Below are 15,522 nucleotides of genomic sequence, written 5' to 3' on the forward strand. Positions count from 1 at the left end.
TGCCATACTAAAAAACTGAAAATTGCCTATCTGTTCAACAATTGGGGGATAGCTGAAAAAATTTCAGTATACATATTTGTGATGGTACAATACTGTTCCACCAAAGGCAAAAGCTTTGAAAAATTACAAAGAAATAGAACTAGAATAGAAAAAAAGACATTTATGAAGTGATACAAATTGAGGTCAGCAGAATTAGAAAAACAATATGCAATTGACTGGGGCTATTAAAAAACCCCCCACCACCAAGAGCAACAAATCCTCATATGGAAAAGATATCAGAAGGAAAAACAGGAAAAATAAGTTGTCATTGTTAAGTTTTATATTATTATTACTATATTTTAAAATTAAAATGTAAACAGTTCCAATTTTATAGCTTTACTTGGAGTTCAACTATATATTCTATTTGTAGTTGTTGAGAGTGCTATTACTTTTATACTAAAGTTATTTTTAAAAATAAATTAACGAAATAAAAAAAGACATGCAGAAATGAGGGAAGCAGGGACAAAAAGCTGAGAGCCAATAAAAAAGAGTAATATGAATCTCTAAGAATATTGTCAGGAAGTGTAAAGCCCAAGGAATGAGTTTCCTGCCTTTGGAAGTCTTCAAGCAGAGGCTGGACCACTTGATGGGGATAGAGTAGATGGGATTCCTACTTTGGGTAGCAGTTGGACTGTCTGACCTCCGAGGTCCCTTTCATCTGTGAGATTCTATGATTCTGTGAAAACACTATAGGCAAAAGGAGCCTTTTAAAAAGTTATCTTTGAAGCAAGAAAAAGAAAAGGAAGAGAGAGGTCACTGCTTAGGAAACATAGTACGATGTGTCCAGATGACATAGAAAAGGCAGGTCTACTCAACTAATGTTTTACTTTTGTCTTCTTTGACAAGGAGAATGATCTTCAAAGCTGAAAGGATAGAACATACATCCAAGATGGGTGAGGAGATAAGAAGCGAATCCCTGGCTGCTTCAAATGAGCTGAAATGTTCAGGCTAAAGGAGCTTTCAGATATCACTTCAGAAACAAAACCTGAAATCTTGGGACATCACAGGGAATGGAAGAGGTGGAAATGACCAGAAACTGACAAACGTTCTTATTTTCAAGAAAGGGAAAAGGGTAAGATCTGAGAACAGACAGCTTAATACCAATTCCTGGCAAAATTCTTGACCTGTCTATTAAACAGTTCCTGAGAACATAGAAAACAAGATAGTTATCATGAGGACCTTGTGTGGGGGTCACTAAAGAGCTATGCCAGATTAACCTCATTTCCTTTTTTGATAGAATACAAGACTGATAGATCAGGGTAATAGCAAGGATATAACATATCTAAAGTTTGGCAAGGCATTTGGCAAAGCTTCTTGAGGGGTCCTTGCAGAGAAGATGGAGAAATGTGGGGGATGGACAATAGAACTTTTAACTAGAGTTGATGCCAATCTGGCCAAACAGTGTCTCCTCAAAGTATCGATGTAAATCTAGATATATCTGGTGGTATGTCACAGGCCTCTGTAATTGCAAAAATCATTCACATTTATGTAACACTCACTGAGGACCTCTATACTTTTCCAACCATTTTAGAGCTGGCCTTCAAACATGTATTATAATCCTGCCATTAGAGTGTGAGCTGCTTAAAAGCAGGACCTATTTTATTTTTCTATTTATAGCCTCAGAACTTAGCACAGTGCTTGCCACGTAGTAAGCCCTTTGTGAGTAAGGATTGCTTCATTCTTTGTACTTGTAATTACAGAACCTAACACAGTGTCTGGCATATAGTAGGGTGCTTAGTAAATGTTCATTAATTGATTGACATATGCTATTTTTTTTAAATCATTCGTTCATGCTGTGAATTGCAGATCCAACACTGGGTAGGGGAATTAGACCTTGAAACATCTAGGGTTCCTTTCTAAATCTAGGATCCTATAATTATATTTTATGTCACTCTTATTACTGCCCTACTGGTTAGACTCAAGGGCATGGCCTGTGGAATAGCCTGTGGTTCCAGGCAAACAGTCATCCATTAGGTCAGGAGAGGAGCAACAGAGCTCTGGAAGTAGGCTAACATTTAGCCAGACAGATACTCGACACTTGTAAGATAGATGAGGCCTGGGCATGATCTATGTATATTCTTCCTAGAGAATGACAAAAAATAACTGAATATACAATTAGTAGGAACAGCAAGCTTATAAGAAAGGATAGCAACAATGAGCAAAATTGTGTTCACTAGGCCAGAAACAAAGAGCATGTCCAAGTATTACAGTAGCAGGTCAAAGTGTGTCAGATCAGCAGATGATATCCAGAGGACAGAAATTAATATTGAGATCAAAATTTAAGATTGAGATCAAAACTGCAAGGAAGCAGCTAGGAGAATTTTTTAAAAAGTGAAAAACAGGGCTATAGAGGAGCATCAAAAAGTCACAAAGTACACTTTATACCAGCCATCCTCCATACTTAGAATGTGCTCCCTCTTCATCTCTACCTCCTGGCTTCCCTGGATTCCTTCAAGTCTCAGCTAAAATCACATCTTCTGCAAGAAGCTTTTTCCAGTCTTTCCTTCTAAGATTACCTCTAAGTTGTCTCGTAGGTATCTTGGTTGTATCTTAGTTGTTTTAATGTTTTATCTCCCACTAGAATGTGAGCTCGTTGGGGTAGGGACTGTTTTTGCCTTTCTTTTGGCTTTCTTAATAGTTCTAGCACCTAGCACAATTTCTGGAACGCGGTAAACACTTAATAAATGCTTATTGACTGACACAAGGCCACTGGAAAAATGAATATTTCAGCATTATTGTAAGATGGGTTGAACATTCATCATAGTGACTACATGAGGCCAATATTGAACTAAGCCACTAATGAGTTTGAGGGAAATTTCTCCCTCTGTCGGGCATGTTCAAATGGGGAATACAGTTTGCTGAGTTACCACATGACATTTTGAACACATTCCCCTGTAATCCTGTGGGCCATGACTACCAGAAGGGTGAAGGCCAATAAAATAAAATCATGAATATGGAATTTGGAAAAAAAAAAAAGACATGAGGTAATTTTCTTTGCTCAAATGACCAAAGAATCTACTGCCTTTTAAGCCAGAGAGCTTGTCCCATCATTCCACCATGCTTGATGGAACTCTCCTCCATTACTACCCTGCCAGACCATCTCTCCATCGTGCTTCACAGAACAAACCCTCTTCCATTGTTACCCTGCTAGTCCTGCCTCCATTATGCTTGGTAGAACATACATTACTACCTTGATAGCCTGCCTTCCCCATTGTGATCGATAGAATATTCTTATATTACTACCATTCTAGTTCTGCCTCCCCATTCTTCTGGATGAAGTGCTACTGTACACTATGGTAGCACACTCTCCTCCTGATTATCACAAATGAGAGGCAGCTGTGTTAGTGCTGGTGGCAGATAATCACAGGGTTTAAGCTGTTACCATTTTCTTTCCTCTTTTGAATCTGAAATAATATATGCAGATGTATACATTTCAGTGACTTTCCCTATGGTCATAATATCTGTGAGATGTTAAAAGGAATACATTGCTTCACTGTAATGACTTCAGACTAGAGGCCAGCTGAGGCCCAGAGAAGCAAGTTACTTGCCTGATTTCACAAAGCAGGGCAATGACAGAACTGGGATGTGGGCTCATCCTTACCTGTAGTCTAGTACATTCCCACCAATCTCAGTTATCTGTTTGATAGTTCTATCCAGGATCTACATCTTAAGCATTTATTATACACACATATATATGCATATAAATAAATATGTGCATATATATGCATATATATACACATACACATATATACAGTCTCATACATGAAATATTTCACATTTTTAGCTTGGAGGCTCTGACTCTTTGGAATTTACCAGTCTACACGAAGAGAAGAGCCTGCTATAAAAATTTTATGATTATGTGAAAAATCCTGCTCAAATGTGGTATTTAGTCATGCCTTCTAAAGGGACCTATTTCTAAGGCTACATACTAAAAACATGCCCATTTAGTTTAAAAGGAGAAGGTGAAGCCTACATTTTAAGTGTGATTTTTGCGCCTGGTTAAGTGCTGAACATTTTAGGAGGGCCGCGATATTCCTACCAGCAGACTGATGATAGAATTAAAAACCGATGAGCAGAGTTTGCTTTCTCTTTCAAGGCAATGACTTTCTCTGTAGTGAGATATTTCCATTTCAAACGTGGACTCTGTTCCACAATGTACTTTTATGTTTTAATCGAATTCTCTTCCTAACACCGCAAGGAACAGTGGGAGGAGCTGTGGGAGTGAGGAGGAGGGAGAAAAGGCTCCTTCCTGGACATTGGACCATGTGGTGGGTTATGTGAGCAACATTAGGGAGAAAGGTTCTGGTCTTTCTTCCAGCATAGACCCTTCTGGATTTAGGTGGTGCTTTCCTCATTTTGTTCTATGCAAAAGCTTATGGGGCTGAAAGAGAGAGATAAAGACGACTTGAGATTTCACTGGCATATGGAACTCCAGCAAGAGCAAACTCCCTCTAGCAATTCAAGTCCACACCTGATCAGCAATTTAGAGTCATGCAGAGTTGTTTAGGACACAGAGGTTATGTGACTTGCCCAGAGTGACACAATCAGTATATGTTAGAGGCAGGGGTTGGACTCAAATGTTCTTAGCTCTGAGGTCAGTTCTCAATTAATCCTACTACCTCAAGTCTTAGAAAATCATTGTGGAAAGGTCATTGACTTGGAGTTAAAAGTTGTAAGTGCCCCAGAGCCTCTTACTACAAAGATCTCAGGGGCTTTGAAACAGATATATCAGGGTTCAGAAGGTCTTTTCAAGGATGACCTAAGCAGACCTTGGAGGGGAAAGAGTAATTAGTATTTGGCCCTTAAGTAAGGGGTTATTAATCTAGAATCTGTAATACCACCTTCTTTTCCTTCTTCTCTTTCTTCTCCTCTTTCTTCCTCTCCTCTTCCTCTTCCCTGTCTGCCTTCTCCATCTTCCTCTTTTCCTCCTTTTCCTTTTACTCCCTCTCCTCCTTCTCTTTTTCTTTCTCCTTCTCCTTCCCCTCCCTCTCCTCCTTTGCTGAAAATGATTTCAGTATCTCTGGTTTCCTTTGTAATTGCATGTATTTTATGTATTTAAAAGCATCATTCTGAGGAAAGACCATAGGCTTCACCAGACCAACAAAGTCCATGACATAAAAATAGGTTAAGAAGCCTTGCCTTAGGTGATGTTCTCTGTATCTAAAGGATATACTCAGCACAGGGGAACACAGAGACACATAGAGAAAGCTCCTAGGGAGAGCTGTGGCCCCTAGTCATAGACCTCTGGCATGAAGATGTTTTGCCTAGCTCTCTCTCATTTTTGCTTGCTTTCCCCCCCTCTTCTAAGATGACTATCTTTGCCCCTGAATTATAAAGGACCAATTGATAAAATCAGCTAAAGGTCTCTGGCTCCACTTGCTTTTTAGCTGTTTATAATACACAAACACAGAGTGGATGAGAAACTGGTGCTGCCAATTGAACTACTGGCTGTAGCTGCTGCCTTCCTAGCTTCCTAACTCAACTGCCCTGCCTCTCTGTGATAACTAAAGGCCTGAGTCTGAATTCCAGCCTTAACATTTATTAGCTTTGTGCCTAGGAACCAGTCACTTTTGATTGCTGGGGTTTAGTTTTCTTTTCTGTAAAATGGAAATAATACTTGACCTCCCTATCTCACGGGTGGGTTGTGAGGATCAAAAGAAATTATGCTTGTGAAAGGTCTCTGTAGAGACAAAATGCTTTTTGCATGTAACCTAGGTTTCAACCCTGGAGCATTTTGCATAAGATTCTGCCTATTAGTGGAAAGAATGAGGATATGAACCTGTGTGACTGCATGAGGTATGGAATTATTGTGAAAACTTTGGAGAAGAAAGACATTCTTTACTCCTATTTTGAAAAAGATACACATGTGGTTTTATACTCTCTTTAGGACTGACTCCAAGGAAGAGAAAGAAAAATTCTTTAGCAGATATCTAGGGAAAGCTGGGTTTTCAACATGTCCCTGATTTCTAGCTTGCTTCCTAGAGACAATGGGAAATATCCCCATTGGGTAAGACTAGGGCCTGTCTCTTGGTTAAGAGAGATCTAAACTTGCTCCCATCTAAAGAACTCATTCATACTCACGTATTTCTTTGCATATTCTAAACTGTAGAATTCCAAATTCCATTTGCTATGTGCTTGAGTAAATAGGTTTATTCCTTACTCACCATGTTCGATGTTTTTTGGAGTAACTAAGGGATAGAGTCAAGCTTGTAGGTGTTAGCTTGGTTAACCCTCTCCTGTTAAGGGATAACTACCTGCTTCCTGGCTTTTGGACCTAAAAATCATTATTCTAGAATGTAAATATGTTGGGGGGATGGAGAGATATAATTTTAACCTGCTACTCCCTGCAGGAGGAGAACAGAGTAGCCAGTTTTGTGGCCCTTTCTCCCATTCTCCTCCAGGCAAGAATCAGAATCTTCCTTGGCAAAAGATGTGCAATATTCCAGAGATATCTATCCATGTATCCCCATAAGCCAAAGTTAGACAACCGAAGTGGGCATGCATACGAGCTATTATTATATAGAATCATAAACTCTTTGTCTTAGAAGAGGCCTCAGAATTCATCCAGCCCAACCTATATTTGAAGAGGAATCTATCAAAAGTGTGCTGGAAAAAGGTTTAAAAACTGGCTCTCCGGAAAAAAAAAAAGTAAGCATGACACATCTTTAAGTTGGTCTGAATTATTAACATTTCCTCCATTTTCATAAGTCTAGAAATCAACAAAACAATAAATCAAGCCCTGGTTTGATTTACAAGGTATAAATGAGGCTAGGAGAGACAACATGAACTTAGGTGGGTACATAAAGAAAATAATAGATATATGAGATCTATCTGTCTGTCTGTCTAGTCATTCATTTGTTCTATACTGAATTTGACGAACTTCAAATAAATGAGCAACTCTATATACACAGTAGAAATGAAAAAGAGAATTGTACAAGAAACTGCAGCTCTCTATTATATACAACTTACTCTTGGTTTTGAGTTTATAATAAATTCAACCTATAGGGGTTTTTTTGTTTGTTTTTAGGTAATTGGGGTTAAGTGACTTGGCCAGGGTCACACAGCTAGTAAGTGTCAAGTGTTTGGTCTGAGACTGGATTTAAACTCAGGTCCTCCTGACTTCAGGGCTGGTGCTCTATCCACTGCACCATCTAGCTGCCCCCCAACCTATAGTTTTCAAAGCTGATCTGTGGTTCTTTCTGAACTTCCTCTTGTCATCTGTGAACTTTTTTTTAAAAAGATGCCTTGATAGCCGTTGTCGTTGTCGTCTCCTCCTCCTCCTCCTCCTCCTCCTCCTTCTTCTTCTTCTTCTTCTTCCTCTTCTTCTTCTTCCTCTTCTTCTTCTTCTTTCTCTTCTCCTTCTCCTCCTCCTGCTCCTCCTCCCTCTTCCTCCTCCTCTTTCTCTACCCTGTCCCTACCCATCCCCCCCAACTGAAAAAAAGAGAGAGAGAAAAGCCAAGTCCTTGTAACAAATATGCATAGTCAAGCAAAACTCATTCTTACACTGGCTGTGTGTCAAAATTGTCTTATTCTGCATCTTGAGTCTCTTGGCCTCTCTCTAAGACTTTAGAGTACATGGAAACTGCTGACCTGCATTGGTAGAAGGAGTATCCCCACCTGGGAGTTCCCTATACCAATGCAATCTCAGATCCGGCCCCCCAAAAAATAGATACAAAACAGGCATAAGGTGACATTAGAGAAATAACAGTAGTGGCAGCTGGGGGATCAGGAAAGTTTCATACATAAAGTGGTGCTTGAGATGGGAGCCTTCAAGGAAAATAGGAATCCTGAGATATGAAGGTGAAGGGAGAGAACATTCCAGACATAGAAGACAGCCAATACAAAGGCATAGGTGCTGGAGATAAAGCATCACGTTTGAAAAACAGAAAGGACAGCTTGACAGGATTATAATGTACATGGATGGAGTAATGGGCATTGACTGAAAAACTAAGTTTTGGCAAAATTGGACTTATTCCTCTCTAGAAATCACTGAAATAGACAAGTATAGGAGCACAAAAGGGAAAACAGGAAAATGGCACCACTACATGCTTGGCTCACACAAAAGTTATGTTTACTGAATCTGGTCACATTTTCATTGAGAATAGGGAGGAAGCTCCTGGAATACCCCAGTTTTCTTTTTTTTTTTTTAAATAAAATTCATTCGGGTCATTTGAGGAAAATGGAGAAACTTGCCCCAAAGAACATAAGCCAAAAATTAATTGGTGGCTGGCAAGCACTGTAGGACCCTGAGCCCATGAACAATCAATCACTCTGTCCCTTTGGACTCCATTAGCCCACATTTACTGAGAGCAGCACCAGTGATTGCAGACATCATACAGGATCAGATCTCTGATGAACTCACTTGAAGAGCAAGTCTAATTATGAACCTCTGTCTCTTCCATGGATTCCTGACTCAGTTTAATGAGAGAACTTCTTCCACTTTACAGCACTAAGCTCCTCAACTCTCCCCTCCCCTTCTTGCTCCACAACTAAGTGAAAGACAGACCTGCATTTCAAGGGTGAAATACTCCTGGTTCAAACCTAAGCATAAAGGAATGAGAGGAAGGAATGCCTGATGGCATGGTGCATGGGCTTGCCCCAGAACTGGAACAGGTTAGTGTGAGTAGAAGAGGGTGTCAAGAATTTTCTGATTAAAAGTCACATGGCTCAGGCAATTAGGGAAGGAGAACACCTAACGGGACTTCTGGGAAATCAGTATCTCTAATTAAAGTGAGCAATGGAGTATTTCCATTCCAGTTGTGAGCTTTCTTGTAGTATGTCCCCATCCCTTCCTGCTCTTCCATCTCCTACTCTTCAGCCTGGACATTGTCAAAGTTCATAGTGTAGTAACTTTAAATTATATTTAGAACTGGAAGAGACCTTAGAAGGCATGGAGTTCAGATCTCTCATTGCACCACTGATGCACCTTATGCTGGAAAAGAGGTCCAGAGTTTGCTTTGGTGCTTCCCACCCAAATTACAGAGGTTATATGAAACCAACCAAGTGGGTAAAGATATTGTAATCATGGCCCCTGCTCAAGGCTAAGAGAATAATTGCCTCAACTTGAGCCCTATCTCATTCTAAAAAGCCTTCACTAACTGTTCCACTTCTCTGTGACCTCCTCTTTCTCAGTCCTTGGTGGGTCAAATCCATAACAATTTTTCACACAGCCAGGTGGGGACACAGGCCTCTGCTTGGGGTCATGGCTAGAAAGATCATTGGTTTTGGAATCAGAAGACCTAAGGTCAAATCCCCTCTCTGTTACTGACATAGTGGATACAGAGTGCTCAACTAGGACTCAGGAAGACTGAGGGTTGAATTTCACTACTAATGCATCCTATCTATGTGATCATGGGCAAATCATTCGACTTTTCAGAGCCTTAGTTTCCTCACCTGTAAAATGGGGATCATAATACTTGATGTACCTGCTTCAAAGCGTGGTTGAGAGGCATAAATGAGATTATGATGTGTGCAAAGTACTTGTCAAACAGGAAATGATCACATCAATGTCAGTTATTATTATTATTGAATCATTGTATGACTTTGGGAAAGTAACATTTAACTTCTCTGGGCCTCAGTTTCCTATTCTGTAAAAAGAAGGGGTTGAACAAGATGATCTTTGAAATGTCTTTTAGCTCAAAGTCCTACCTTCCAGTGTTGCCACTGTGAGCTTCCAGCTTGAGACCACTCCTCTTGCTCTCTCTCTGTGTCTCTCTCCTCTCTGTCTCTCTCTCTGTCTCTGTCTGTCTCTGTCTCTATTTCTGTCTGTCTCTGTGTCTCTCTCTCCTCTCTGTCTCTGTCTCCCTCTGTCTCTGTCTCTCTCTGTGTCTCTCTCTGTGTGTCTGTCTCTGTCTCTCTCTGTCTCTGTCTCTGTCTGTCTCTCTCTGTGTGTCTCTCTCTCACTGTCTTACCAATTAAGTTGGTCTGTAGTCTTTCTTGGCAGAGTTGCAGTTGGCCAATCTATTCAGCAGCAGCTTCTTCCTGCTGAATGTCCCTTTATAAATCTTGTGTATAATTATTGTCCCCTCTAGGTGTCACACCCACACAGGGGTACTTCCTATCTGCCAGCTTCCTTGCACCTGTTTGCTATTCTCTAGGCAGTGCCACGCAGGATATGACTGCTCACAGGACTGTCACAATGCTTTTTTCAGTCATTTTTCAGTCATGTCCAATTCTTCGTGAACCTATTTAGGGTTTTCTTAGTAAAGATACTGGGGTGGTTTGCCATTTCCTTCTCCAGTTTATTTCACAGATGAGGAAACTGAGGCAAAAATGGTTAAGTGACTTGCCCAGGATCACACAGTTAGCAAATGTTGGGGCTGGATTTGAACTCAAGAAAATGAGTCTCCTTGACTCCAGGCCTGGCACTTTATCCACTGTGCCACCTAGCTGCCACCTCACAATGCTGACACTTAAAACTTGGTATCCACTCAGACCAAAGGGTTGAACACAGTAGGCATCCAATAAATCCAATTCAACCTAATAAGCATTTAGTAAGCACCTATTACATGCAAAGTATTTGTTAGGCCTCAAGGACACAAAGACAAATAAATAAAACAGTCCCTGCCTACAAAGAGTTTACATTCTACTGTTGAATTGAACTCAGTGGAGCTGAAAAGAGCTGCGCATTTATCTCTTGGGTGGGTATGACCCATTGTAAACAGTAAAAACCTCAGAGGGGCCAACACAGGGCAAAGACCCTGTCTGTGCTGTGACCCCAAGAGAAAAGAGAAAGGAAATCCTGATGCTCTCCTCAGTGATGGAGGACACGCTGCATAAGGGAGAGAGAGGAGCTACAATGCAGTAGAATCTTAGGAATAATCCAGAACAGCAGGTAATCCACAAAATAATCTTTTCCTTCCAAATGCTTTTATCTACCTCCTATTTATGTTCCTGTAGGATAAAATCCAGGTGAATTTGCATCTTCTAAGTATATACCAGGAGGCAGCTTGGCATTGTGGAAAGAGCTGGCCTCAAAGTCAGGCAGACCTGGGTTCAAGTTCTGACGTTGGCTGTGTGACCCAAAGTTCTCAGTGCCCATGGTAACTCTCCAGGACCAAGTTGTAGAAAAGCTACTGATCTGCCTGCATTAAGTTCCTCACCAGGAGTTACACACACCCACACCTCAACTGCTGGTGCGGAAGGTGGGGCAGTGGGTTGGAAGGTAGGAAGGGCAGAGACTCTACAATAGGACATTTGCCCGGGATGAAGCGTAAAGCAAATCCAGCCCTATGGCTACTTGCCCACTGGAAGCCCTCTGTGTATCACAAGTGGCCACAGCTCTTGAAGATTTTAGACTGAATCCTGGCTCTCACACTTACTAGTTGTGTGACCTTGGGCAAATCATTCAACCTCCTGGTCCCTGTTTTCTATCTATAAAAGGAAGGAATTGGACTAGATGGTCCCTGAGGTCCCTTCCAAGTTTTGACATTCTATAATTCCACTTTGATATTCTATAATTCCAGTGTGGTCTAGGGTCTGTCATACCCCAGTGGATAAGTCAGGACCTCAGCAGCCTTTCCTAAACAATACACCCCCAATGTCGCAGTGAGATTTTGCACAGCTTTTGAAGTCACAGTCTCAAATGGGATGTTTTCCCTGGGAAAAAGAAACAAATTTAAAGGCTGATGCAAGCATTGGTGCATTATGGTAATTAATACAATTAATTTTGTCTGTGACTATATTTTCTTTTCTCAGGAACCTCAGATGCAAGCTTTCAGGGCAGAGAAACTCAATCAGATTATTTTATCACAGAAAAAATGAAGCCTGCCAGGCAGGGGAAGGAGATAGGAGTGGAGGAGGGGGTAGGATGCAGGGGAGCCCCCAGATAGCTGGCAACTCTTCCCTAGGCTCTGTCTGGCCAAAGCACTTAGGTAATGAAGGAAGTGAATGAAGTTGAGATGTTTGTTCTTACCACACAGGCTACCACTGTGTTTTTTCCCTGTTGAATTATTTACACACTCCAGCAAACACAACTTATGCTGTTAACAGAGTTTAATGAAGGTAAACAATCGCCTACAAACCACAGCTCTGGCCTCCCACTCCTGGCTGCCTCGTGTTGGGGACAGAGCGTGGGACTATCCTAGTGGGAAGGGTCGCGCCTGGAGAGATATCTGCCCTCTGATGTAAGGCAGGGCCATGGAGCTAATGTGAGTGGTGTGTACAGAGTCACAGGACCCGGGGTTTACTCTGACACTGACTCTGTGTGACTTTGAGCTAGTCACCAAACCTCTCTCTAGGCTCTAATTTCCTCATCTGTAAAACAAAGAGGCAGTTTGATGACATAGTAACTACAGTGCTGAACCTGGAACATTTACTAGATATTTACTCGGCCTTAAACATTTACTTTCTGTGTGGCCTTGGGCAAGTCACTTAACTACTGTCTGCCTCAGTTTCCTTAATTATAAAATGGGGGTAATAGTAGCACCTACTTCCCAGGGTTATTAGGATGAAATGATATAATCTTCGTAAAGCCCTTTGCAAACCTTAAAGTGCTATTTAAATGCTAGCTACTATTTTTTAGCATTATTACATCAATAAGTCAGGAAGCATTTATTAAGTCCTTATCATGTGCCTGGCATTGTGCTAAGTATGCAGGATAGAGAAGAAGGCTGAAACACCATCCCTGCCTTCAAGGAGCTCATATTCCAATATGGGAGATAACATGTACCTAGAAGATATATACAGAATAGATAAAAGAAATCTGAAAGAGGAAGGTATTAGGAGCTGGAGGTTGGTGGAGGGGGGTGTGGGGAGACCAGAAAAATCTTCCTACAGAAAGCAGATTTTGAGCTGGGTCTTGAAAGAAGCCAAGGAAGCTAAGAGGGAGAGATAAGATGGCAGGGCAGACCACGAATGTCTCTTTCAGTGCTAACCCCGTGGTCCTGTGTCATGACCTTCTAATGACTGGGCTCATGAATGCTTAGCCTCATTTTCTTCTTTACAACTCTAATTCCCTAGAACATTGACTGGTTGAAGGCAGATTTATCTCTTTTCCCTCACTTTTCCCTCTTCTATACTGGCACTTTCTTACTTGCAAACTCACAGCCTCCACACTCTGTGCGTTTGTTCTCAACTCAACCCTGTCTCTGTCATGCAGGTTTGGAGGTTTAGGTATGTGCCATATAAAATGATCCGCGACCTCCTTCGGCCGGACGAGGACTGTCAAATTAAACTACAAGGACTGACCAAACAACTGGTTACCTAGGTTTTGGTACCTAGTTTGCGGAGGTGTTGGCCGCCCAAAGGCGTTTATTTGGAGATCTTGGGGCAGAGGCTGTAATGATGCTGTTTACGAAGTCTTTCTCTCAGGACGCTGACACCTTGGAGAGTGCCCAGAGGAAGAAGGACAACCGGGATGACTAGGATCCTAGAAAACACGACAGTCCATGATGATAACTAGCATTTACATAGCATGTTAAGGTTTTCAAAGTGCTTTGTAACTTATTTGAAAAACTTTTTAACAATTGGTGCTGTCCAAAGGTGGAATGAGTTGCCTGGGGAGGTGGTTTCCTGTGTAGGAGGTGTTCAGGAACACTAGCACCTTTAGTGTGGGGGCTTTCTGGGCCCTTTTCTGGGCTGCTCATCCACCTGTGGTCTCTACCTTCCTCCAACTCTCTCACCTGTGGCTCCAAGAAGCTGTAGCGTGAGCAGCTGCCTCATCCCAGTAAACCTCAGCAATTTGGCTAAACTAGGTTGAAGGTAACCCAACAGGCCTCAAACTCATTTGATGAGTTAGGGTGATAGCTATCCCAAGCATGTGAAGACCTCCCCCAGCAGAATGGGAAGATGAGAACAATTTGTTCCAAAGGCCATGAAGGTGGCTGAGGCAGATGCTTTAGAGTGCTTGGAGATTAGTCAGACATGGAAGATGCCAAGGTCACCCACTGCACTTCTGGACTTTTGTCCTGCCACTGGACTTCTTATGCGACATGACATCCTCAAATGAAGGACAAACAACAAGTGTTCAAGTAAAGACAGTATGGACATTTACTGGTGATGTTGTGAAGGGGATTCATTCTCAGGGATGGGTGGACTAGAAGGCCTCTAAGATTCCATCCTGCACTGAGATTCTGCACCTTTCATGTTAGGCACTGAAGGCCCCTGATACCACACAAACTTGCATGCCTTAAGAAACACCTACTCAGCTATTCATTCATGTGTCTTTGGGAATCCATTTATTAAACTGCCACCACTATGTCTCCATGACACTCTTGCTCCTTTTCTGTACCTACAGTTTCTTCTCAGGCCATATAAGAGTGGGTAGGCCTTTCTTTCTTCCTTTCCCTTCACCTCTCCCTCCACTCTTTCTGTATCACTTAGACACCATATTATGGTCAAGCAGGACAGATAATAGCAAGGGTGTCCTTCCCCCTTATCTTCTCTTTCCATCTACCTTGACCTCCCAAGTTTCCCAATGCTAATGGGATGAGTGATATGACCGCTTATACCCCTCAGTGAGCTAGAATTTACCAAGTATAATACCTCCTATGGGATGGAGGACCACCATATCCTGAATCCTAAGATACTCCAGACTTTACCATCTGCCTTTCTATTACCCCCTTTCAGACTCCTAAGGGCACTGCCACCTGACCTATTAATGTGCTCTAAGGACCTTAGCTTTTCTAGTCTCCTCTATGGAACCTTAGGATTTCTGGGATTCTCTATCCAGCTGAATTCTCTTCTCTGCACTATCTCTTCCAATTAGAGTGGCAGCTTCTTGAGGATAGAAACCACCTTGTTTTTCCTATCTGTATCTCAGGTGCTGAGAATAGTTCTTAGCATAAAATGATGCTTTTTCAGTCACTAGCCACCAGCAATGTCCTTCCTGCCAAACACTAGTACGGGATTCCCTGGGCTCAGGGACCTTCACAGCTTCAGTTATTTAAGGGGTATAAAGAGGGTCTGCATATGTACCAAGCATTGACTTTTGATCTTTATTTGGTACCAACAAAATATGCAGCGTGACTCAGTATGATAAATAAACAAAAATGCCTTCTGTAGATTGAATAAATAATCTCAACTCTCTGTATATCATTTTTCAAATATATGTAGATGTTGTTGTGATTAATAAAAACACAGATTCATTTTAAAGGTTGACTGAATTCATAATACCCTGTTGTTAGCATATACTTTCTCTAGCAATGAATCATAATAGTATATCTGCTAATGTGAGGGAATTTTTCATGTTAAAAGGGGACCCTGGCCTCTAAAAGGCTGGTCTACTGCCCTGGCACTCTGCACTCACTGGTCTCCAACCTACGTCTGCCATATGGTGACATTTTTCCTCCTTCCCGATACCCCTAAATACTACTGCAGAATTGTGACCAATCACTCCTCTCCTCGGCTGTTCTGCAGTGGTGAGAGCTGAGAAGAGAATCTCCCCATGATGATGATGATGATGATGATGATGATTGATGATGATGATGATGATGACCATGCCCGGGCACTTCTCCCTCCCCATGGGAGCCTCATGTATCCCGA

At 41.7% G+C, this 15,522-nt stretch overlaps 1 protein-coding gene and 1 long non-coding RNA gene across 2 annotated transcripts in view; one reads left to right on the plus strand and one right to left on the minus strand.

The window, feature by feature from the left end:
• Positions 1 to 1,180, plus strand: part of LOC110200496 (uncharacterized) — a 34,160-nt gene extending 32,980 nt beyond the window's left edge. Inside the window, exon 3 of the long non-coding RNA XR_002322264.2 lies at positions 886 to 1,180. This is a non-coding gene — a long non-coding RNA (uncharacterized LOC110200496). The remainder of the gene's footprint in view (positions 1 to 885) is intronic.
• The window catches only part of CSMD2 (CUB and Sushi multiple domains 2), a 974,125-nt gene that overhangs the window by 526,708 nt on the left and 431,895 nt on the right, over positions 1 to 15,522 (minus strand).

This window comes from Phascolarctos cinereus, unplaced genomic scaffold (assembly GCF_003287225.1).
Source record: "Phascolarctos cinereus isolate Bilbo 61053 unplaced genomic scaffold, phaCin_HiC Scaffold_726;HRSCAF=1367, whole genome shotgun sequence".
Taxonomy (NCBI): domain Eukaryota; kingdom Metazoa; phylum Chordata; class Mammalia; order Diprotodontia; family Phascolarctidae; genus Phascolarctos; species Phascolarctos cinereus.